The following is a 24,483-nucleotide window of genomic DNA, read 5'->3' as shown; positions in this document are numbered from 1 at the left end:
GGGGGAGAGGATTGTGGTGGTTTCTATAGAGGCATGGAGTGTTGGCTGGATGGTCTTTTTGGTTTGGTTCATTCATTCATTGACTAAAGCTTGCTCTCGTTTGATGTTGGGTTTTTGAGCAGAATGATACTGGCTGGCAGGAGGTGGTAAAAAGGGAAAAGTGGTGTACTCTATGTTTGGGTGATTTCGATGATCTTTGTGTGGATCGATTTTTTTTGTCTATGGGCCAAAGGATGGCTGACTGGGATGTAGGCAAACCAGGCTTTAGAGCTTCTTGGTCATAAACGTTGATCTAGGCATCGCTGCTAGCTCTAGCAGCTGCTGATTTTGTTATTGTTATTATTTTGTAATGATGCTTCCTTGGTGGATATCTGGATGCCAATGAAGACCACGATGACTATGATGTTGGTGGTGCTGGTGCTGGTGGTTATGCGGGGGGTTTTTAGGTTATGCTTGATTTGAATTGCTTGTAATTGTAACAGTTTTCTATGTAAGGCGGTTGTCGTCTGCAAAGTACATACTTCGTCTCCTGATCGCCTTTGTTCGTTGCTTAGATCGCAGTCGTCGGCTCGTTGTTAACGCCGTTGTTGTCTTCTTCTTTGCTGCAACGACGGTTAACGTTACAGCTGGCTTCTTCATTGAGATGAATAGACAACGATCCATCTGAGCTGAGCCACTGACTGAGTCTTAGCCGGGATGGCTGAGTAAGCGTGTGTGTGTGTGTGTGTGTGTAGGTAGTTAGGTTTGTATTTTGTGTGCCCCAACCGATATTCACTTCACAGTTGATCTCGTTCGCTATTGTTGTTGTTTTGTCTGTTTTGATGGGATGGATGTGTGCTAGCTAGCTAACTGGCTGGCTGGCTGACTGAGTGGGGCTCGCTGGCTATGAGTTTTGTATATTGTTTGGGGTAAAGCTGAAGCGCTAAGATTGTTATGAATTCAGTACTTCATCACGTACCTGCAGAGAATGGTCGTCATTACGGGTTAATCCAGTTACAAATTGAACTTCAACTAAAAACAAAAGGAAAACTCTTTGAGTTCCACAATTGTGTGTGAGCGCGCGTCATCTGTGTTTTTCATTTCTTCATTGAGCGTTCACTTATGAGCAATAACAACAAAACCCTAAAGCAAAGTCTAACAGAGAATTTGTAACAATAAATTTTTGAGAAAACGCATAAAGGCGATTTTTAGATTTTACGCGCATTTTTTCCTATCGTGTTAACCCTCCTTTTTAGCCATTTCTCTGACCGTGTATACTCTCCTTCATATGAAAGTGCAACCTATAAGAAAGTGCGTGCATATCGATAATAGTGTTGGTGGGAAAGTGTATGTATGTATGAGAGAGTGCAAGTAAACTCAATATCTAAATGGCAATTTGCATTTTGGACCAGGTCTAAATTGTGTTTAATAAAAATTAATTACCAAATATTTAGCAAATTTACAAAAAAAAATTGTGAAACAAAAATAAAATAAAAAACAATTTGCATAAAAAAACAAAATGCATAGACCTTGCAAAAATCAATGAAAGGCAATTACATAAAAATTTTTATAAAAAAATGCAACGATTTTTTTAAAACACTAATTAACCACTCTATGGATTTTTACATAATTGTGATGGTGATTTTACTAAAATTAAAAAAAATAATAAATAAAAACTAACGTTTATGGACATTTATATATTAATCTAAAATTGTGAAGTAAAAAAAAGGAATTCATAAGAGCTAATTTTTTTACTTATAAAAAAATAAACAAAAAAAAATTATTTTAATGCATTAAAAGGAATTATAAATAACCTACATGGAAAAAAATAAAACTGCGAAGAAAGTACCCACAAATTTATTTTCAAAAACAGTGAAAATAAATCTTAATAAATTCCCACATATTTTAATCACATAAATGTGACACTCTAGTGTGATGGCTAACTAACCACGCAACACCGGATTTCCTTCTACATCCCATTTAAATAAAATATTCCCAAAGTAACAGTACTCGCCAACGGAAATGCATAATAAACGCCTGGTAAAAATGCTAAAAGCGCCATCTATGTGAAATGGATAAACTGTGTATATGGTTGTTTGTATGATATCCACTTCCGGAAATATGTATGGCAAGCCAACACCCAAGAAACCCCATCCCAAGGATAGCCCCTCATTCTTCAAGAGATCAGTAACACTCTGATATGAAGGTTTTTATTTGCAATTTTCCTGCTTGAAGCCAACGGACTTTTCAAAAGATTCTCATCATTTACCAACACACTCTCATCTCCTAAAACACTTGGAAATTTCCTCACCAGGTTGTGAAGCGGTTTTTTGCTATTACCACAGTGTATTTAAATTCCCATCTATCGGTAAAAGCGGATATCCGTTTAATCATTCTTCTCAAGACCACAAAAAAAACAAGCAAAAAAAATTGCTTAAAGCAAATTAAAAGAAAGCAAAAAATTAAAATTAAATTGAAATTGAAATAAAAACACAACAACAGCAAAACCAGTGTTAAAACGTCATAGTGGTGCTATTATCTATAATAAAATTATTCAATAAGCCAATCAACCAATCAACAGTAATATCAGAAACGAGAAAAAGAAAACTCTAAAATCTCTTATTAACGGATAATGATCAACAACATTGAATGCATGCATCGTGATCAACGTTGTCAACTGTAACATCGTCATCTTTAACTATATCCCCTCCTCACCGATTTCTACTAGACGCTCTACATTGTAGGCCGCATAAGGAATTTTAATCTACGCCGTCGCTTTTACTCTACACAAGAATGTAAGTCTTTGTTGTTTTTGTTTTTCCCTATATGTATTTGTTGTTTTCGCCCATTTGTGATTCGTTGGTACCGTTACATTTCGATTAGAAGAATTTAATTTTTTTTATGCAAATTATCCCCGGTGCCGCCATAAACCACAAGGGCGGTTGACTATGGCCTGTGTTTGTGTGATTGTTGTTGTTTCTTGGATTTATGGAAATTAATTTTTTGAGATTTTATTATTGTTGTTGTTATTCGTTTCTTCGTGCTTTTTTTTTCAACGAATCGCAGATCATTTCATTCGTCGTTCATATGACAGTATGAGAGCAATGGAAATGTAAATACGAGTGTGTGTGTGCATGTATGAGCTGTAGCCGTCTTTGAGTGTAAAAAATTTATGGGTGACATGAAATTAGTGCCATGGAAAAAAAAGCAGATTGTGTTTGAGTGAGTGTGCGTGTGTTTGTTGGAACGAGGAGTTTGTGACACTAGGATGCTATAAATCTTAGAAATCGTGCATATAACAGAGGATGTTACACCCAATGCTAACATTGGATTTGGAATTTGAAAAATGTATGCTAGAAAAATATTCCAATGATTTTTGTTGCTTTTTTTCCATTTAAATAATAAAAATGTATAAAATTGGGTATATATGCATACATTAAGGCAATCTGCATTCATTCATTTAGAATCGCTTATTAGTGTACACAGAAAGAAATGTCATCTGTTTTATTGGGGAAAATATACTACCTTGTGCGAAAATTGAACTAAATTCTACTTTACTATTTGAGTATTCCACAATGTGATGACCTGATACCGTTTTTCCTAGTGTGATTTATGAAATTACACTCTACCATAAAAGAAAAAACTGATTGGTGCCAAATTCTTACTAATTTTTGGGAATCGTATTTGTGTGCGTACACTCAAAAAAAGTTTAATTTGACCCAAAGATTTTGGACTTCCCTAAAGGATTTTGGTTATGATTCCGAGTCAAAGATTCGGCTTCATTAAAGTAAAGACAGCTTTTGTGAAGATATCTGTCTTTAAAGTTCAATATGAACCAAAGCAAAAGAAAATTTTTCGTACGATTCCTAAAAATAGTAAGAATGGAGTACATTATGGTTAAAATGGTTATGACTTGCCGCCAATGATATTTTCTTTACATTTACTTCATGAGAGAGTGAATTGTAGTTAAAAAGAACACCAGGGCTTTAAATTTTCCTGATTTTAAGGACGCTTTGTGGAAATCTCAAAATGTAGAGTATAATATATGTAGTTCAATTTTCCCACGAGATAGTTCATTGTTGATATAAAACAGTTTATTTTTTTTTTTTCAAAATAAATTTTAAATCAAAAATGCAAAATCATTAATGTATTGTATTAGCATATATTTGAAGCGTTTTTATCTTTAATCCAAAGATTCAAAATATCAGTTAATTTAAAGATTATTTTTTTAAATCAAAAGGTTTTCCTTACTTTATGGAAAATTTGGCTTTCACAAAGGGACGCGAATTTCAAAGATTCGTGTCATAAACTGAAAGGAGGAAATTTTTAAATGAAAGATCATAATCTTTCTTTTAATTAAAATTTCTTTATTTTAAAGAAAATTGTCTTTAATATTGTGTAAATTGCGTGACCTTAAATTTAGGTTGCTTAATCGTTCACCTAATAGGTCAATATTTTTATCAGTGTACGTTTAGTTAATAAATCATGTTGAGATAAAGGAACATTATATTGAACAGTGGAAATTTTGGAGAAAAAAATAAAATTAAACAAAAGCTAAATAAGTTTAACGATGGTTTTTTTTTTGTATATGAATATACTATAAGATGATAAATCTTATAGTATATTATTATATATTATATATAACGAGATGAATTCATATTAGGCACAGTAAAAAATATTTTTTTTTCTAAATTTGAAAAATTTTCACTTTCCCAGTTTTCTTTCGTAAACTTTCAGGATATCGATTGTCTAAAATTATAGAAAACTAGATTTTTGCCTAATGCTCTAATAGGTGAAAAAAACCAATTTTGTTGCTTCAATCTCAAAACTAAAGGACAAATTAAAAAAATTTAAAATTCAATTGTTTGATTTTAAAGATCAGGAAAAATAGGATTTTCATCTTTTTCTTGACAAACAATCGATTTTCGAATTATGTATCTCAACTGTCGGTTATTTATTGCAAGAAAGGAAATTTTCAAATCATTATCCTTTTCCTACAATGTCAACATACGGACGGACATAGGTCAACATAGAATTTCATCACGATCAAGAATATAATGAAGAATATGTGATGATGTGATGAAGAATATAAAAATTATAAAATGTATTATACGCAGGGCTGCCAATTTTGCCGATTTATCGGCATTTTGACGATTTTTTACTCAATAAATAGCAAATACCGATTTTCCGATTTTGCCCCAAAAATGACGACATTAGCTGCGTTCAAAAATTTTGACTAGAAGCTGTTCGTTTACACGCTCAGAGCCAACAGAAGAAAGATTACATTTGACAGATGCCAGATAGAGAAATTGCGAGTTTTTGCTAGAGATTTCATACCTGTTGGAGCTATACCTCATTTTACACCTACAGTATTAGTATCACGGTTGCCACTCGTGACAAAAATACTCCACTAAAATTTGAAGAAAATTTTACCAAAAATCTACCAAATAAAAATAAAAAAAAATTTAAGTTGTTGATCAAATTTTTGTGGTTAGTATATAAAAAAATTGTTTTATTCGAAAGAAATGTTTTATATTAAATTGATAGAAAATTTTATTTTTACAGAAAACGTTGTCCAAATTTTATTTCTACAGAAAAAGTTGCCAAAATTTAATTTCTATAGAAAATTTCGTCAAAATTTTATTTCTATAGACAATTTTGTCAAAATTTTATTTCTATAGAAAATTTTGTCAAAATTGTATTTCTATAGAAAATTTTGTCAAAATTGTATTTGTATAGAAAATGTTGTCAAATTTTATTTTTATATAAAATTTTGTCAAAATTTTACTTTTATAGAAAATGTCGTCAAAATTATATTTATATAGAAAATTTTGTCAATTTTATTTCTATAGAAAACTTTCTGAGTACTTTATATCTGTAGAGAATTTTTGCATATTTTTATAGGACGTTCTTGAAAATTTTATTTCTATAGAACATTTTTGGCAATTTTTCGTATATAGTAAATTCTTGCAAAATGTTATTTCTAAGAAAATTTCGTCAAAATTTTATTTCTAAGAAAATTTCGTCAAAATTTTATTTCAATAGAATATTGTACCTCTTAATTGGAGATTTATGTTCAAATTGTGGAAAATTTTTAAATAAAAAATCTGAACTAATAACTATATATTAAAAACATAATTTGTATATTATTTTTTAATTGCATAGCATAGCATTGCATACATTTCTTAAGTTATTTTTATACAAAGCCGAATTCATTGTGATTTTGTTGTTGAAATGCATAGTGGGATATATTAATTTTCTGTTCTTTATATGAAATAAATACTTTTGTTTTTAACCAAAAAATTAGTTTGGATTGAATATTATTTACACTGCAGATTTTTTGACGATTTTTAAAATGGAAGTGACGATTATGACGATTTTTTCGGAAAAAAGTGACGATTTTTCTTGACATTTTATTGGCTGCCCTGATTATACGGCTAATGAATGACAAGAAAAATCTGTCGATTGCCGACGGCAATCAACTTGAAGTAATGAAATGTCTTTGCTGTCTCCTCCGACACTGTTCCAGGGCTTTAGAATATATTTGTATTTTTTAGCATAGGTAAAGTTTTTGTTTTGTTGTAGAAATTTTAATTGGCAGAAAAAAAAGGCAATCAAAATTTTCCAGAGTTCAATGTAATTTTCCATTTATCAAGTATGCCGAGATAAAGAAGTAGACAAAACGTTCGTTCAATTCCCAAAAACAGTAAGAACGAACTACGGCGCTGTCAATATGGCCATGATTTAATGCCAATAATTTTTTCATTACTTTATTTGATTTTTCTTATATGAGAAGGGGTAATTTCGTAAATGAGTGCTAAATAGCATGCATTAAAAGTTATTAAATTTTTCTTGTTTCACCACATTGAAAAAAATAAAGTCGTGAAGCCAAAGATTTCATGTCCTTAAAATTTGAATGCGTTTTTTGCTTAGCATAGAAGACGCATTTCTGTGATATAAATTGTTTTTTTCTTGTTCAAAAGCCAATAAACTTTTCTATAAACTCGTTTTTTCCTTATAATTAAATGATTCGGCTTAAAAATGGGTATCTTAAAATGAAAGAAAATTTTGTTTGACTAAGGTCAACTTGTCTTTATTTAGTGCGAAAAATTCTTTAAAATTAGTTAAATTGTCTTTAAATTTGTTGCCTTTTTTGCATCTTGACAACAAAGCAAAAAACGACTGGAAGTCGAGTCTGAATTTGGAAAATAAAATTGTCGTTAATTCGTTTTTAAAGAACTTTGAAAGCATATTAAAGCAAAAAAGCTGAAAAAAAAAACAAAAATTAAAATTTGTTTCCTAGAAGCAAGTACACAAAACCCAAATTTAAAAGATAATTTTGTCTTAAAAGTATCCTTACTTGTATTCTCCGCTTCTTTGGCTCGGAATCGATACCAAAATTGTTCAAGTAAAGACAAAATCTTTGGAACCGGGCATGGTTTTTTTTTCAGTGTAATATAGCATAAGTCCCATAAGCCGTGTTACTAAATCTCAGTGTCAACTGCCAATGTTTAACTATGAAAGTTATTATAACCTAATCAAAAAGTACTTTGAAATTAAATGAAGTAAATAAAGTGACCATAGAAATATTCCAAATGCAACCATACTTAACGGTGTATTAAAATTAAATAATAAAATTTTTTTGCGAGCTTAGATTTATTACCATGACTATGAACCACAACGGAAGGCTGTAAAAGATACGATTCTGTCACATAATTCAGAACAAAGAAGCTAATAGAACACCTCTCTAAATTAACTTTTTTCCGCTTGCCAAAAAATTAAAACAAAACAAACAATCTATCTAGAATAATAAACTATTTACTCAGCAGTGCAATTAAAATGTTTGTGTTAGTGCGAATCGTCTTTAATGCCAAGAGAAAAAAAACTAAAACCCAAACGCCAATTCATATAAAAACAAAATAAAAAAACATTACAAATAAAAACAACATTGAAAGCAACTTCAATTAACGCCACTTAATAAGACTCCAAAAGACTCTCTTCATTTGTAGACGACGAAACGGAAGACTGACAAAATGCTATTTAGTGATGACGATTAAATAAATAAACACTAAATAAATGATGTTTCTTCAACATGGACATAAAACAACAATGACAACAATCTGAATGTTATTTTGCTTAAATTTGCTCTTCTGGTATTTTTTCATGTGATGAATGCAAAACTTTCAAAATTGATTGTAAAAATTTCTTAATTTGACAAATTCAATACAAAAAAAAAAACACACTGATACACTTACTTCACGTAACCAAAATGATGATGATCTGGTGAAGAAGCTAAAGACAAAGAAAGATCAATTAAACCATTAATCACCGTTTCCCCTGATTTTGGGGCCAAACCAAGAAATCATTTACACCACCTTGGTCATAATCGAGAAGAGAAATACACATTTCAAGATGGATTTCCTACCTTATTGCGAGGAGCTAGAGAAGTAGCAATCACACATCGCACCGTCAGATGTCGATAAAGAATCGCGAGTTAAATTAATTCAATCCAATTTATTTGAGCAATTTGCACATGTTTAAATGCAATTATTTTGATGTTGCGAGCATGATGATGACTCGACCATACCGATATGAACAAATAAATGCTCGAATTAAGTCTGAAAGTTCGAATTTATTAAACCGCAATATATTCCAGCGGTAGCATAGAAACAGCTTCTGTTCACCATTTTAATAGGGTGGGAGGTATGGAAGAAATCGCATGGAATTTAATCGGTATACGAGAGGTAAAATACTTTGTGCTACCATTTAATCATGTAATTGGTTTTCTAGGAATTCAATTTGCGGATAGAAATCAAAACATTCCCATGAAACATCTCCAATCCCACAAATCTCTATAAGTGAGAGTACAATTAGAAAAGAATAAATTCAGCTTCTATAAAAACAAATACATAAATGAAGAAACAAATTTTCTAAGTTCAAAGATTGTTTCCCTACACAGGAAACAAAAAAAAACATCAAAATTGTTTTTTTTTTTTTTGTGTTTGATTAGGAAAGAAAAACAATTTTAAATGTACAAATTAGTTGATCCAAATAGTTTTTTTTTTATTGTATCGATTTAATCGACCATTAATTGATATTGGTGATTACTATTATTATTTCAATGATTTCAATTATTTTAGTAATTGCAGACGTAACATACTTTTTTGCTGTGTACATTAGGAATTTGATATTTTTAATCCTAAAACAATTTGTGGTCAAGGAATAACAGCTATGATATCTTCTAAAAGGGCTGATAAGTCCCCGGTCTGACACATAGATGGCGTCGCTAGTATCAAATGTTATTTTTATATAGTACCAACCTTCAAATGATTCGTGTCAAAATTTGACGTCTGTAAGTCAATTAGTTTGTGAGATAGAGCGTCTTTTGTGAAGCAACTTTTGTTATTGTGAAAAAAAATGGAAAAAAAGGAATTTCGTGTTTTGATAAAATACTGTTCTCTGAAGGGAAAAAATACGGTGGAAGCAAAAACTTGGCTTGATAATTAGTTTCCGGACTCTGCTCCAGGGAAATCAACAATAATTGATTGGTATGCAAAATTCAAGCGTGGTGAAATGAGCACGGAGGACGATGAATGCAGTGGACGCCCGAAAGAGGTGGTTACCGACGAAAACATCAAAAAAAATCCACAAAATGATTTTGAATGACCGTAAAATGAAGTTGATCGAGATAGCCGAGGCCTTAAAGGTATCAAAGGAACGTGTTGGTCATATCATTAATCAATATTTGGATATGCGGAAGCTCTGTGCAAAATAGGTGCCGCGCGAGCTCACATTTGACCAAAAACAACAACGTGTTGATAATTCTGAGCGGTGTTTGAAGCTTTTAACTCGTAATACACCCGAGTTTTTCCGTCGATATGTGACAATGGATGAAACATGGCTCCATCACTACACTCCTGAGTCCAATCGACAGTCGGCTGAGTGGACAGCGACCGGTGAACCGTCTCCGAAGCGTGGAAAGACTCAAAAGTCCGCTGGCAAAGTAATGGCCTCTGTTTTTTGGGATGCGCATGGAATAATTTTTATCGATTATCTTGAGAAGGGAAAAACCATCAACAGTGACTATTATATGGCGTTATTGGAGCCTTTGAAGGTCGAAATCGTGGCAAAACGGCCCCATATGAAGAAGAACGAAGTGTTGTTCCACCAAGACAACGCACCGTGCCACAAGGCATTGAGAACGATGGCAAAAACTCATGAATTTGGCTTCGAATTGCTTCCCCACCCACCGTATTCTCCAGATCTGGCCCCAGCGACTTTTTGTTGTTCTCAGACCTCAAAAGGATGCTCGCAGGGAAAAAAATTGGCTGCAATGAAGAGGTGATCGCCGAAACTGAGGCCTATTTTGAGGCAAAACCGAAGGAGTACTACCAAAATGGTATCAAAAAATTGGAAGGTCGTTATAATCGTTGTATCGCTCTTGAAGGGAACTATGTTGAATAATAAAAACGAATTTTGACAAAAAAATTTGGTTTTCTTTGTTAGACCGGGGACTTATCAGCCAACTTGTTACATTAGGAATTTGATATTTTTAATCCGAAAACAATTTGTGGTCAAGGAATAACAGCTATGATATCTGCTAAAATGTTTATATACATACTGATCCACTCAGAATCACCCTCTTAGTATATCTAGCACTACACGCAAAGAAAAAAAAAAACGTTTGGAAAATGTGTACCGAAAGCGTTTTTCTTTTGTTAGAGTTTTTTGAATTTCTTCGAAAATTTTAAACTTTTATCATCAAAAAAATTTGTTTGTTAGAAAATTTTTATTTTTTCAATAAAAAAATATTTTTCAACCAAAAACACAGTCCATTTCGTTTATATCAAGCACTGTACTTTTCTAATGTTAAGTCTTTAATAAGACACATTTTACAGTTCATAGTAAAAATTTAATATAGTAGTATGTAATGTTGAACATCTTTTCGGAATTTTCCGAACATATCTGGAATATATGTACAAAAAAAAAGTTCGGTCGAAGCAGGGCTCGAACCCACGACCCTTGACATGTAAAGCGGACGTAGCAACCACTGCTCCACGGTGCCCAACTAAATGTATGTTTCTGTTAAATAAAGTTTGTTTAATCCGCTCGTGGGCGCCGCAAGCTATGCTATATTAATATAACTTATATGGATAGTTAGCTATTGATGCCAATAACACCTACGTAGCTTAGTGGATAGTGTGCTGGCTTACAAATTGCATGGACCGCGCTTCGATTCTCCGTCCAGGCGAAAGGTAAAATTTAAAAAATTTATAAAATCGAATAATTTCTTCTACATTGTTTGTATTACAGAAAAAGGTGCTAAGAACTAAAAAACTTCGTGGAAGTGAGAAAAATGTGAGGGAAAATGCAATTAACCAGAAAAGATTGTTTTTTGAGTTAGTCTTTATGAAATTGTTTTTACATCCTGGAAAAGAATAAACGTTTATCACAAAAAGTATATACTTTCCTTCCAAATACACTTCCTTACAGCGAAAAGCAAATGGGGAACGAACATTGTCTGTCTAAAATTTCGTTTGGGAGGAAAGAATTATTTTTTGCGTGTACGAACAGAAAATGAAATCTCCATAGTAAATAAATTGAAAACAAATCAAATTTTTAATGCAACTAAATAAAGATAAAATTAATTAGTCCAATTAAAATTTCATTTAAATAGAAAATAAGTGCTAATAAAAATAGCATTGACCTGTTGATAGCTCCTTACACATCCTTGGCTGGAGAAAAAATACTCGTCAAATATAAAAATTAATAAATACCAGTAAATTCTGATGTCAACCTAATATTGCGATGGATCACAAGATTGATCCGAATAATGAAGTTCTGTTCACACAAAATTATATTCTACACCCAGAGAAAAATATTTTCCTCCGAAACGAAATTTTACACATTTTTAGAAATTTTCCTAATAAAGTATTTTCTTTTATAGCAAATAACGCCGAATTGAAGATAAACGATTCAACGATTGTCTACTTTTTTATTTTCTTCTAAAGAAAACGGTTAGTGTCAAACGAAAACTTTGTCTGAAATTTCGTTCCTCAGAGAAGAGAACACTTCCTTCAGCGTATATACGTTATTCCACTCAATGATCACTGTTAGAGGTGTCTTTTCATGGTACTGATATTAAATAAGAGAAATTCCCCGCTTATGATATTAATTACAAACATGACTCTCACTTCAATTAACTCCGCAGTAATGCTTCCTAGCCTACTATTATATGTCACCTATTGGTCATTAAATACACGTTTAACAGCCCAATTTTACAGGACAATTATGATTGGCCATTTGATGATGTTAATCCTACAAATTTAACCACCACATCATATAACCATAAATAATGCATAAAACGTGAATTCGTTTAGATTAGAATTGCAAAAATAAAATTTGCCATTACAAAAACATACAGAAGTAAAACAAGAAGCTCAAATAATAAATTCGATTATTTTTTTTATTGTATTTTAGAAAAACGCCGTCATAAGGCGAAGCACTCATAAACCACATCGAAAATGAAAGATAAGATGGTGTTCTACACTAGCATTTTTTGTTTTCTAAGATGGTCGCTCGTTATGAAAACTCCTCGCGAGCGCAACAAGAAAAAATTAGGCCAATGTATAATTGACGACTATAAAAAGCGAATTTACAATTTCACAATTCCATTTTTTTTTTTTTTTCGTATCTCTCAGAATGGTTTTCGATTGAAATTGAAATGGTTTCGTTTCGATTTCTATGTGACCTCTACATCAAGGAGCTGGCTACAATTCACACTACGAGATTTGACTTTTGTGGGAGCTTGGAAGGGGGTTATATAATACGATGGAAAAACACAAGCGAACATTAATAAAATATGAGTTCTATAAAGCATTGTGTGGCGTTGTAAAATTTTCATTTCTAATTTTATTTTTATTTGTTTCAAAAAAAAAAATATATCAAAATCCTCCAAAATGTGATGCTGATAACTACGTGCACCGCGATTTGTTTCTTGTGATTGTGAACCAATGCAAATAGCCCTGAGTATTTTTGTATGCAAATAAAATTCTAAATGCAGGTTATAGGAGGATACAGAGCCTATGGAGAAGCAAAACACCTCTTAAACTGTGGCCTCTGTCATCTGAAGATGGAGGGAATAACAGAGTAATTTCTATGCAGCTCGAACAACACTCACCAGCAATTTAAAAATGATGCTCGATGCTCTACTTGCATTGCAAATTCATTTCTTTCTTAACCTATTTATGTTTATTTATATTCAATATCATTTTAATTTGTGTGCCAGTGGATCTCTGTAGTTCGTTATTTTTATTTAAATATACACTGTACTGAGTGGGGTTTTTGCATCTAACAAAGTTGGTGTTAAGCTGAAATCCAATAGGTTACATTTTGTCAAATACGTTGTGGGATTCTTAAACTATTGGAATGCTACATGCAATACGAATAAAATTCTTTTTTCATGTTTATCCTTCCATTTGACTAGCAATAAAAATGCAGTCCAAATTGACGAGAAGACAAACTACACGCAAAAACAGCTTTCCTAAAGGGTGATCCGGTCAAAATTTGGTCAAGGGAAAACGCGTGTAAATCGGCGAAATCGTTTATTTAAAAAATCAAATTAAATTTCTTTTTCAAGTTCAATTAGTATAAAATTCAGGAAAAATATTCAGTTAGGCTTTCGCTTTTCCAAATCCGAATTGCCGGGCCTCACGATTGACACCTGCCATCAGATTTTGTACAGCCACCTTGTCCACCTTCTTCGCCGCAGAAAGCCAGTTTGGCTTGAACTGCTGCTCGTCCTTAGCAGTTTTTTTGGTCTTCTTTAGGTTCCGCTTGACAATAGCCCAGTATTTCTCAATTGGGCGGTGCTCTGGCGTGTTGGGAGGGTTCTTGTCCTTGGGAACCACCTGCACGTTGTTGGCGGCGTACCACTCCATGGCCTTTTTACCGTAATGGCAAGATGCCAAATCCGGCCAAAACCGTGTTTCTTCAGCAAAGGCAGCAGACGTTTATTCAAACACTCTTTCACGTAAATTTCTTGGATGACAGTCCCGGAAGCTATGAAAATGCTGCTTTTCAAGCCACAGATACAGATGGCTTGCCAAACCAGATATTTCTTTGCGAACTTTGACAGTTTTATGTGCTTGAAAATATCTGCTACCTTTCCCCTTCCTTTTGCCGTATAAAACTCCTGTCCCGAAAGCTGCTTGTAGTCGGCTTTGACGTGGGTTTCGTCGTAGGTTTCGTCGTCCATTACCACGCAGTCAAACTTCGTCAGCATCGTCGTGTACAGCCTCCGGGATCGCGCTTTGGCCGTCGTATTTTGTTTATCATCGCGATTTGGAGTCACTACCTTCTTGTAAGTCGATAGTCCGGCTCGTTTTTTGGCTCGATGCACGGTTGTAGACGATACACCCAGCTTATTTGCGGCATCTCGGAGAGAGAGGCAACTACCGGCAACTCTCTTTGTCGTCTCAGCGGCTTCCGGTTTTCAATTTCCCCCCGATCCAGACTTCATGAGTCGACAAACGTTCCCCAAACACTTTAATTACATTTGTAACGGTTGATTTGGCAACTTTTAGCGATTTTGCCAGCTTTGCGTGCGAGTAGCTCGGATTTTCGCGATGCGCGAGCAAAATTTTGATTCGCTACTCTTCTTGCTTGGAATGCATTTTGACAACTGAAGAGTGAATTCCAAAATCAAAATAGGAGCAACACACACACCTTCAAAATGAGGGGTGTTCAGGTTTTTTAAATGCAAAATTGAAAGAAATACGTCAAGTTTATATTGACCAACTTTTGACCGTATCACCCTTTACCAAACAAAATTTTAGACCAACGAACATTGTTTGGAATGTTCTTCTCGATGTAAAAATAGTTTGTTTCATTTTTATTATTGTTGATTTCTTCTTCAATTATTATTATTGTTTTGATTTGAGCTTAACACCATGCATAAACTAAACTACAAGAATAGCTTAACCAACTGAGGAAAATTATTATTCGAATTTATTCGGATAGTTGGTTGATGGTTTTGCTGCAAGTAGAGGATGCTGATGACGAATGTGGAAATTCCGAAACGGTCTTCCATCAAACCATCTTGCAGTCTAAAGGGCTTTATCCAAATAAATTTGACAAATTTGTCTTCTGTACATAAACAACGCATTCAACCTATTTGAAGAAACTTCGTTCAATGAAACAATCAACAAAACGAAATAATCCTTTACATATGTATATTCCAAAGTTATTCACATAATTTCGAAAGATTGAACTTAGACATATTTCACATTTACGGCGGAAAGCCTTTCGTTCTTCAAAGAATACCATCGTTTGCTATAAACGAAGACGACTGTGGAGCATGTCCTTCTTTGCAGCATTACTACACTCAGAAAATTGAACGTCGTAGCTACAAGTAAATTCCATAATATTGAGTAGTCCAAAATTGTACTCACAGTTAGTTAAATTTAACTGTTGATGAGCAAAATTAACTCAGTGGAAGTAAATTGAACCTACGGCCATTACCAGCAAAATGGTTAAGAACTCCCAATGAGTTCGTAAATGGACTGGAGAAAATATAATAATAGGGAATACGTATTTTCTCGAACGTACGAAGAAGTTTCTCAGCGCTACTGAACTTTTACTGTGCAATATTACGAAGTCTGGTTGGACACGAAATTCCCATCACTAACTACCGTTAAGTGAATCTATTTCTAGTTCGTCTCCGAAACATGTGCTTGTGTGGTGATTCTAAAAATAGACACCCTTGATTGTATGTGTTAATGCAGCCAAGCAAGAAAAGAATAAACAAATTCACATTTGGTTGTTGATGAGTGTAAAGCAAAGTGACCCAGGGGATAGTGTGTTTAGTTAGAAAACGGATGGGACGCGGTTCGATCCTCAGTCCGGACAAAAGATAAAATTTTATAAAATGATAAAATAAAATCTAATAAATGATTCTTAAAGGTTTGTACTACAGAAGAGTAAGTGGTTTGTACTAAATATAATACGACATGTAGAAATGGGGATCCTCCCCCTTGAGGTCACCTTGCTCCAAGTCACCAGGTGGTCTAGGAAATCCAGGACATTAATTTTTTCGTTTTTAAAAAATGTATTATTTAGTTCATTTTTAACTTCTAAACAGTTAAAATTGAACTTGACAAAAGTTAAAACAAATTACTAACCTATAGGAAAATGTTGGACTTACTATGGGTATATGCTTCTTTAGCGAAATATGAAATTCAATATTAACACTGGTTAGTTGAAAGTAACTCGCTATTGGATTCATTCTTCTCTGAGTGTGGAGCATGTCCTTTTTTGCAGCATTACCGATAGCTAATCTGTAAGGGTGATATGGGTGAACAAGATAGTTTATGAAAAATAAACATCAAATGAACTTTCTATGTATCCATGAATATATGGGCACATTCCATTTCCTGGGGAATGATGGTACGAATAGTTGTGATAGTCGATGGCTACTCTCCAATTGATTTCATTTATCCAGGGTCAGAATAAATAGGAATTATTACGGGGAAATCAACAATGTGGTCGTAATTTTTCTTAGTAATTTTGGTGACATTGCTTCTCTAAGTTCTCTAAATGGTTTCATGGTAATGTGAGTATAGAATGAAGCCGCCGATTTTAGCCGTCGCCGATAATTTTTTGCCAGTCGACGCCACCGCCAAATATGACAACTCATCTCGACTCAAATTTAGCCGACAATTAATCAAAAATATTGATTTAAATCAGAAAAATGTATTAATAACTGTTTTATTTTTTGCCAAATTTTTGAAACCTCCACCCACAATCAATCATTATCAAGCTGCTATAAAAATTTTACAAAAATTAAGCTCAATGTGAATGACATGTACATTTGATTGTAAGATTTGTTGTACAACTAATCTCATTAACATTGGGATAAATTCAAGATCGGTTTTATAATGAATAATTATCCTCTGACGATTAGACAAATTTATGATGGCTTTTGGTGTTATCTTTTCCGAAAAAAAACAGCAAAAAAGCGTCGCCAAAATATAGTGAAAATGTTCTTTTTGGATCCGGAAGTTGTGCAAAATTGGCACAGAAGCGATGAATTTAATATGGGCTTGTCATAGGACGGATGACCACCATTTCAACAGCCGTTGCACAGAATTTCCATCACTTCTTAAGGTGTGATACGAATTCAGTGTTTGGATGTGAATTAAGAAATTATGACACATAATTAATTTTAAATTTTTTTTGTGATTTTTAATAAATTTTAACGCTTGTCTGGAATGTTTGACACCAAATACTTTCAAAAATTCACAATTTTTCTAGAAAAGATTTAGCATTTTTTTCGGCACAATTGAGTTATAAAAATTAGCTCAACTGAACTTCCTGTACAGTTAAAATAAAGGACATCTTTGGGAGGACATTTTAGAAGAACTTCCAATTTTTTGTTTTTTTTTTTTTGCTGGGAAGTTTTTTGTCATAATTTTGTCTGTACAGAGTTCGCATTTTTAAAATGTTGCCAGCAACCTACAAAATTGCTATCATTTCAGCGGACAGAAAAGAATTCAAAGGAGGAAATAGGACAATCGCAGCACTCTCGTTTGCTGAAAATGACCATAATTTGCCTCTATGCGTGGCATTATTTTCACAACAGAATTCGAAGCCTTTTCATTAAAAGTACACAGAAAAAAATTTCCGTATTTAAACTAACGCTAAATTTAACTTATTTTTATTGGAAAGAGATTATTTGCTAGTAGTTAAATTTTTATTATTTTTATTATTATTATTTTATTTATTATTTTTTTCGAAATTTTCTACAGCTTAATGAAATCTTACTTTTTTAAAGTATGTATCAAAAATTTTATGAACTAAACGTGGGTATAAAGTTCAATGACCGCACACATAAGTTCAATATGAACTAAAGCAAACGCAAAGCAAAGATTTTCGTACGATTCAAAAAAATAGTAAGAATGAACTTCTGTATGGTTAAAATAGTGATGATTTGGCGCCAATGATTTTCTTCTTTACTTTTAGTTCATTTTTTTCTTCTATGAGAAGATGTAATTTCGTGAACTACAGTTAAAAAATACAACAGGGCATTAAATTTCCCTGGTTTTAACAACGCTTTGTGGAAATCTCAAAATGTGGAGTAAAATTTAGTTCAATTTTCGTGCGAGGTAGTTCATTCTTCCTATAAAACAGTTAACTTTTTTTTCGGTGTACATTTTCCTGGCAAAATGCAAAAAAGTGCGCATTTTCAAGAAAATTAAACACCATTAGTCATCATACCGCCACAGCTGGAGACAAAAACTTTTGTGTCAGCCGAAGCCGATAAAAATGGGTCGGCTTCATTCTCTAAATGAGAGACGTCGTTCGGAGTTGATTATAAAAAAAAGGTGCACTGTCATTGAGAATCGGGCAGCCCTCAGTGATAAGAGAGAAGACAAAATGCGATCAAATTTCGAATGTGTTCGGAAATCTAGATTACTATCATATTTGTTTTGGCATTTGAGTCAATCAAAATATGGTCGTATTACACGGACGAAAACGACTGTTTTTCATATGTTTGGGTGTAAAAATTATATGTTTGAAACTCAATTTTTGTAACAGAATATTTTTAAGTGCAATGTTCATAAACTACCATAACACGTTTGGGACATATATGTTAATATGTTAGAACATATTATGTTTGTGACATAAAATGTTTATAAATATAATATGCTTAGATGCAACAATTATATATTAATTTGGAAATAGCCTATATATGTTATATGTGTATATATGTTATATGTGTATAGAAAGAGAGAACTAGAGAGTATGCTGTAAGTGAAATAATGGAAGTAACCAATTGGTGCTTTAAAAATATAGCCACACAAAGAAAATTTCATTAAAATTTTTTTACTACCAGTGTATGCCCTAAGGTGAAACATAATATGTTTGAACAATACAAACAATATTTTGTTTGCACCAATCCTGAAAATATATATGATTGAAGCAAAATGTGTTTGGGGTATATGTTACAGAAGCGATTTTTTTGAGGGTGTAATTGGTAACACATCATACTAGCTACTGTGTATATTTCAGCTAACATTTTTTTCTGGGTTACACACTAGAGACGCTCTTTGGAAATTTGCATCATTACATCATTCACCTGGCCTTCGGACTCCCAATTTTGTTTTTTTTTTTTTCACATACAGTTATGATCATCATTATTTTTCCCTCATGCCATGCAATATTTTCTATGATTAATTTTTATGCAATTCATATCGATTTGTTATTAAATTGATTTTGGGAAGGTGGTTGCTCTAGATTTAAGCCATTTTTTTCTAAGGTTTACAAAAAAAAAACACATTTCTGCATTATCAGCATTCAGCTGTAAATTCCCACCGTATACATTATAGAGCTCTTCCATATGGACATGCATGATGTCTCAAGGTAGGAATTCATGTGTAATAAACCAATCTTACTTAAGGAGCCCGAGAAAAAAAAAACTCCAAAGCAAGATGGAAACTTAATCATTTGACCGCATTGGTAGATAACGATGGCCGGGAAACAGCTAACATTAATGCAATTTCAAATTGAAAACTAAGCAAACACCATTAAAATGATTTAACTTTTCCGGTTAAAAGAGCAATTATCAATGTCTTAAGCTGCTAAAACTAAGCCAAAAGGCAAGCAGTGGCTGCAGCAGCAGTGGCTACGGATAAGCCAAAACATAGCCAACGATTGCTGAGTGACCTGCCAACAGAATTACACACATCCGAGTGTACGTAATTTGGTACAAGATTAAGCACTAAAACTTTACCAACAACAACAACAACAAAAACGCAACATGGAATTGATGCGAATGATGAAAATTTGTTTAAAATTGAAATTAAATTGAAAGGTTAAACATTAACCGAAAAAACGCAAACAACCTGTGTCTTGAATCGCTTACTGGCCGGCCTCTTCTAATAAAACACAAAAAAATGAAAACTAAACCGCTTTACGCACTTTCAATTTCAGGCACAAGTTTTTTTTCTATTACATTTTGTTGTTCCTTCTTTTGTTTGTTTTTTTTTTTTTTATTAGTTAACCCAATAAAGTGAAAAAAAGTCCGCCTGCTTTAAAAGCAAAGTGATTCGTGTAAATCGGAAACTACTCTCGAAATTACCCAATAAAACGCACAGTAGTTTTATTGCTCTCGTTTCTATTTGGTATAGCAATAATTCCTTGGCTTGTAACGAGACTCATCTAAAAAAATGGAATATATATAAAACAGCCCAATGGCATAAAAAGCTAAACAAAAATAATCACAATCATTAACGGGGTTATAACGCCAACATTGCACAATGGGCTATCTACTAGAAAAAGCATGGTATGAACTATAAAATGCGTTTTTCCTTATTGATATATAAAGACAGGAAGGAGTTGTTGGTCTTCAGACCTGGAGTTACGTGGTATTAAAAATTTTGGAATCTAAATTTAAGTATGCGCAATTTACACAATGTTAAGTACAAATATGTTTAAAAAAAATGAAATTTTAATTGAATTTTTTTTTTTTTATAAAATTTTGGAAATTTTCATTCCTCCATTATGCCTTTGAACTAAGGCAAATTTTTCTTAATGTAAAAAAATTAGACACATTTTTCTTAAAGTAAAAAAAATCACTTTGGATTAAAAGAAATCGCTGACCGAAATATTGAATCTTTCGATTTAAGACAAGAACACTTCAAATATTGACTAACACTTATTTTGAGGATTTTGTATCATTGGTTTAGTTTTTTTTTTTTAATTAATAGGATAGGGGGTATATTAACTTTGTCATTCCGTTTGTAACACATCGAAATATTGCTCTAAGACCCCATAAAGTATATATATTCTGGGTCATGGAGAAATTCTGAGTCGATCTAAGCATGTCCGTCCGTCCGTCTATTGAAATCACGCTGACTTCCGAACGAAACAAGCTATCGACTTGAAACTTGGCACAAGTAGTTGTTATTGATGTAGTTCGGATGGTATTGGAAATGGGCCATATCGGATCAGTTTTACGTACAGCCCCTATATTAACGGGCCTCCAGATTTGGCATGCGGAGCCTCTAAGAGAAGCATATTTAATCCGATCTGGCTGAATTTTGGTACATGGTGTTGGTATTTGGTCTCTAACAACCATGCAAAAATTGGTCCACATCGATCCATAATTATATATAGCTCCCATATAAACCGATCCCCAGATTTGGCTTGCGGAGCCTCTAAGAGAAGCAAATTTCATCCGATCCGGCTGAAACTTGGTACATGGTGTTGATATACGGTCTCTAACAACCATACAAAAATTAGTCCATATTGGTCCATAATTATATATAGCCCCCATATAAACCGATCCCCAGATTTGGCGTGCGGGGCCTCTAAGAGAAGCATATTTTATCAGATCCGGATGAAATTTGGTACATGATATTGATATATGGTCTCTAACAACCATGCAAAAATTCGTCGACATCGGTCCATAAATATATATAGCCCCCATATAAACCAATCCCCACATTTGGCTAGCGCAGCCTCTAAGAGAAGCAAATTTCATCCAACTCGGTTGAAATTAGGTACATGATGTTGATCTATGGTCTCTAACAACCATGCAAAAATTGGTCGACATCGGTCCATAAATATATTATATAGCCCCCATATAAACCAATCCCCAGATTTGGCTTGCGTAGTTTCTAAGAGAAGCAAATTTCATCCGATTCGGTTGAAATTTAGTACGTGGTGTTGGTATATGGTCTCTAACAACCATGCCAGAATTGGTCCATATCGGTCCATACTTATATATAGCCCTTATATAAACCGATCCCCAGATTTGACTTCGGAGCCTCTTGGAGAAGCAAAATTCATTCGATCCTGTTGAAATTTGGAACATTTCGCTACTGTATGGCCGATAATAACCATGCCAAAATTGGTCCGTATTGATCTATATTATATATAGCCCCCAAAAATTTTATATTTCTATAGAAAATTTTGTCAAAATGTTATTTCTATAGCAAATTTATGAAGTATTTCATAGTTGGAGAGGAATATTTTGCAAAATCTTCCAAAACATCAAGAATTCTACCAATCTACCAATCAGTAAAAAATCTGCCATTTTGGTAGACTCGTGTTCATAATTGTATATAGCCCCCATATAAAGCGAGGCCCATATTTATGAAATTTTCATAAACACCAGCGATTTATTCAATTTGATAAACCTAGATTTGAAAAAAAAGAGTAACTCCAGTGTTACACTTTTTTCCTTACTGTTAATGTGTGTCTACGTATTCTCTCATTTTAGGCATTTTTCTTTTTTTTTTTAATATGAAATGTATTTCTGTCAAGGCCACCATAAAAAACGGCCTAATGCAATGCTTGTGTGTTGGCCAAATAAAAAAAAAACAAGAAGGTGTGGCTTTTACAAAACGAATTCATAACCACTTTTACTTAACGTTCAATTCGATTTAATTCAAAATCGTTTAATAATATTTCATTCATTTGAATTTCACACATAATTGATAAGAGAATGGAGGGAGTTTGCCACACAATCGCGATTGAACGTAACCATATACAAGTGCAGAGTCCATTACAAAAGAAGCATATTTACTTTTGCCAAAATATTCCAAAAACCAAGTAAAAGATATGAATCATTGAGAAATTTACCATTGGAATCCGGTCATTGAATTTACTTTCACATGCTTTTTTTTCCAGTAATATGATTTTGATTAATTTTTGGTAGGCCGTTTATGAAATGCATAAATGGATACTTAGAGGGGCGGACAATTAATTGTACCTTTTTTTTAAATTTAAACAAAAACCAAATCCACCAAGTCGATAGCCAATAAAGAAAACAATATGAAATTGAAATGTTTAAATGCCTATTAAGACATAAGAAATTTCATTTAATTTTTTCCTCTTTTCAAATTATGGTAAACCAATTAGGAAATCCCAGTGTAAACAAAAACAATGGGAAATAAATAAATAAATGAAATATAAAAAGCTGACATCGAAGTTGTTATGAAGAAAAGTTTACACAGATCATTAGGGTTGTGTCTCTGCTCCACGCCCCAATGAAATAAGGCCCAACAGATGAAATGACAGATAACGCCCCTAACGTGTGTTCAGAACACGAATATTTTTCAGTATGTTATTTCACTATGTGGGGATTTATTTAATTCTTAGAAATGAGATATATTTCATTATGGAATAAATATCCAATCCCATCAAAAAAAGCGTCGCCAAAAAAGTGGTGAAAATTTCCTTTTTGGATCCGGAAGTGGTGCAAAATTGACGCAGAAGGGATGAATTTAACACGGGCTTGTCGTAGGATAATTTCTACAGCCATTGCACTGAATTTGCATCACTTCTTAAGGTTTGATGCGAATCCAGTGTTTTGGATGTAAATTAGGAAATTTTGTGATATTTTGACGAATAACTAATTTTTAAAAATTTATAAGATTTTTAGTGCATTATATCGCATGTCTGGAACGTTTGACATCAAATATTTTCAAAAATTCGCAATTTTCCTACAAAGGATTTAACATTTTTTTCGACAAAATTTAGATAATTTGCACTACTTTATTAATTCTTAATGTGTTTTCATATGCAGCACGCCTTTCTAATTTTAGACAAATCGAATAAAAATTGCTGTCTTCAGAAGCCCCAGAACACAGAAAAAAAGGAAACTGTTTTATAGGAAGAATGAACTACCTCATGCGAAAATTTAACTTAATTGTATTCCACATTTTGAGATTTTCACAAAGCGTTGTTAAAACCAGGAAAATGTTATGCCCTGTTGTAATTTTTAATCCTCTCATAGATGAAAAAATTAACTAAAAGTAAAGAACGAAATCATTAGCGACAAATCATGATATTTTAACCAGACAATAGTTCATTCTTACTATATTGGGGAAAGAAAACTGCCTTCTACGTTAGTTCATGCACAAAAAGAAAAGTTTTTTTCGGAATCGCTTATCACAAATTCGGGTTTATTTGTCCTAAAAGAAAATACTATATAAGAAAGGAGTATTTCGTTTGTCTAAAATTTCGTTCGGGAGGAAATTTTTATTTTACTTTGGGTGTATTGAACTGAAGTGATGTGTACGGTCATTGAACTTTATACCCGCATTTAGTTCATAAAATATTTGAGATATACTTAAAAACAGGAAAATTTCATTAGGCTGTGGAAAATTTGGCAAAAAATAATAAAATTTAACTAACAACAAATAATTGGTTTGCAATAGAAATAAGTTAAATTTATCGTTAGTTTAAGTACGGATTTTTTTCCAGTGAAGTGAAATTGGGAAATCAGTCTATGTGAGGAATATTGGAAAATTTGGACTTATATAACCTAAACAGAAAAAAATTTTACGAAAATTTTTCCAATTAAGTCTTAATTGATATTTTTTAAAAATCAATTGAGACTTAATTGGAAAAATTTTCGTAAAATTTTTTTCTGTGTAGGTTATATAAGTCCAAGTTTTCCTATATTCCCCACATAGACTGATATCCCAATTCAAT

At 32.9% G+C, this 24,483-nt stretch overlaps 1 protein-coding gene across 1 annotated transcript in view; it reads left to right on the top strand.

Moving 5' to 3' along the window:
* Positions 1-965: 965 nt before the first annotated feature.
* LOC142227333 (uncharacterized) overlaps positions 966-24,483 on the top strand; it is a 111,095-nt gene continuing 87,577 nt past the window's right edge. Inside the window, exon 1 of the mRNA XM_075297807.1 lies at positions 966-2,774. The gene's annotated coding sequence lies outside the window, so the exon portion shown is untranslated. The remainder of the gene's footprint in view (positions 2,775-24,483) is intronic.

Source organism: Haematobia irritans, chromosome 2 (assembly GCF_050003625.1).
Source record: "Haematobia irritans isolate KBUSLIRL chromosome 2, ASM5000362v1, whole genome shotgun sequence".
NCBI classification, from domain to species: Eukaryota; Metazoa; Arthropoda; class Insecta; order Diptera; family Muscidae; genus Haematobia; species Haematobia irritans.
This window is presented reverse-complemented; position numbering and strand designations above follow the sequence as displayed.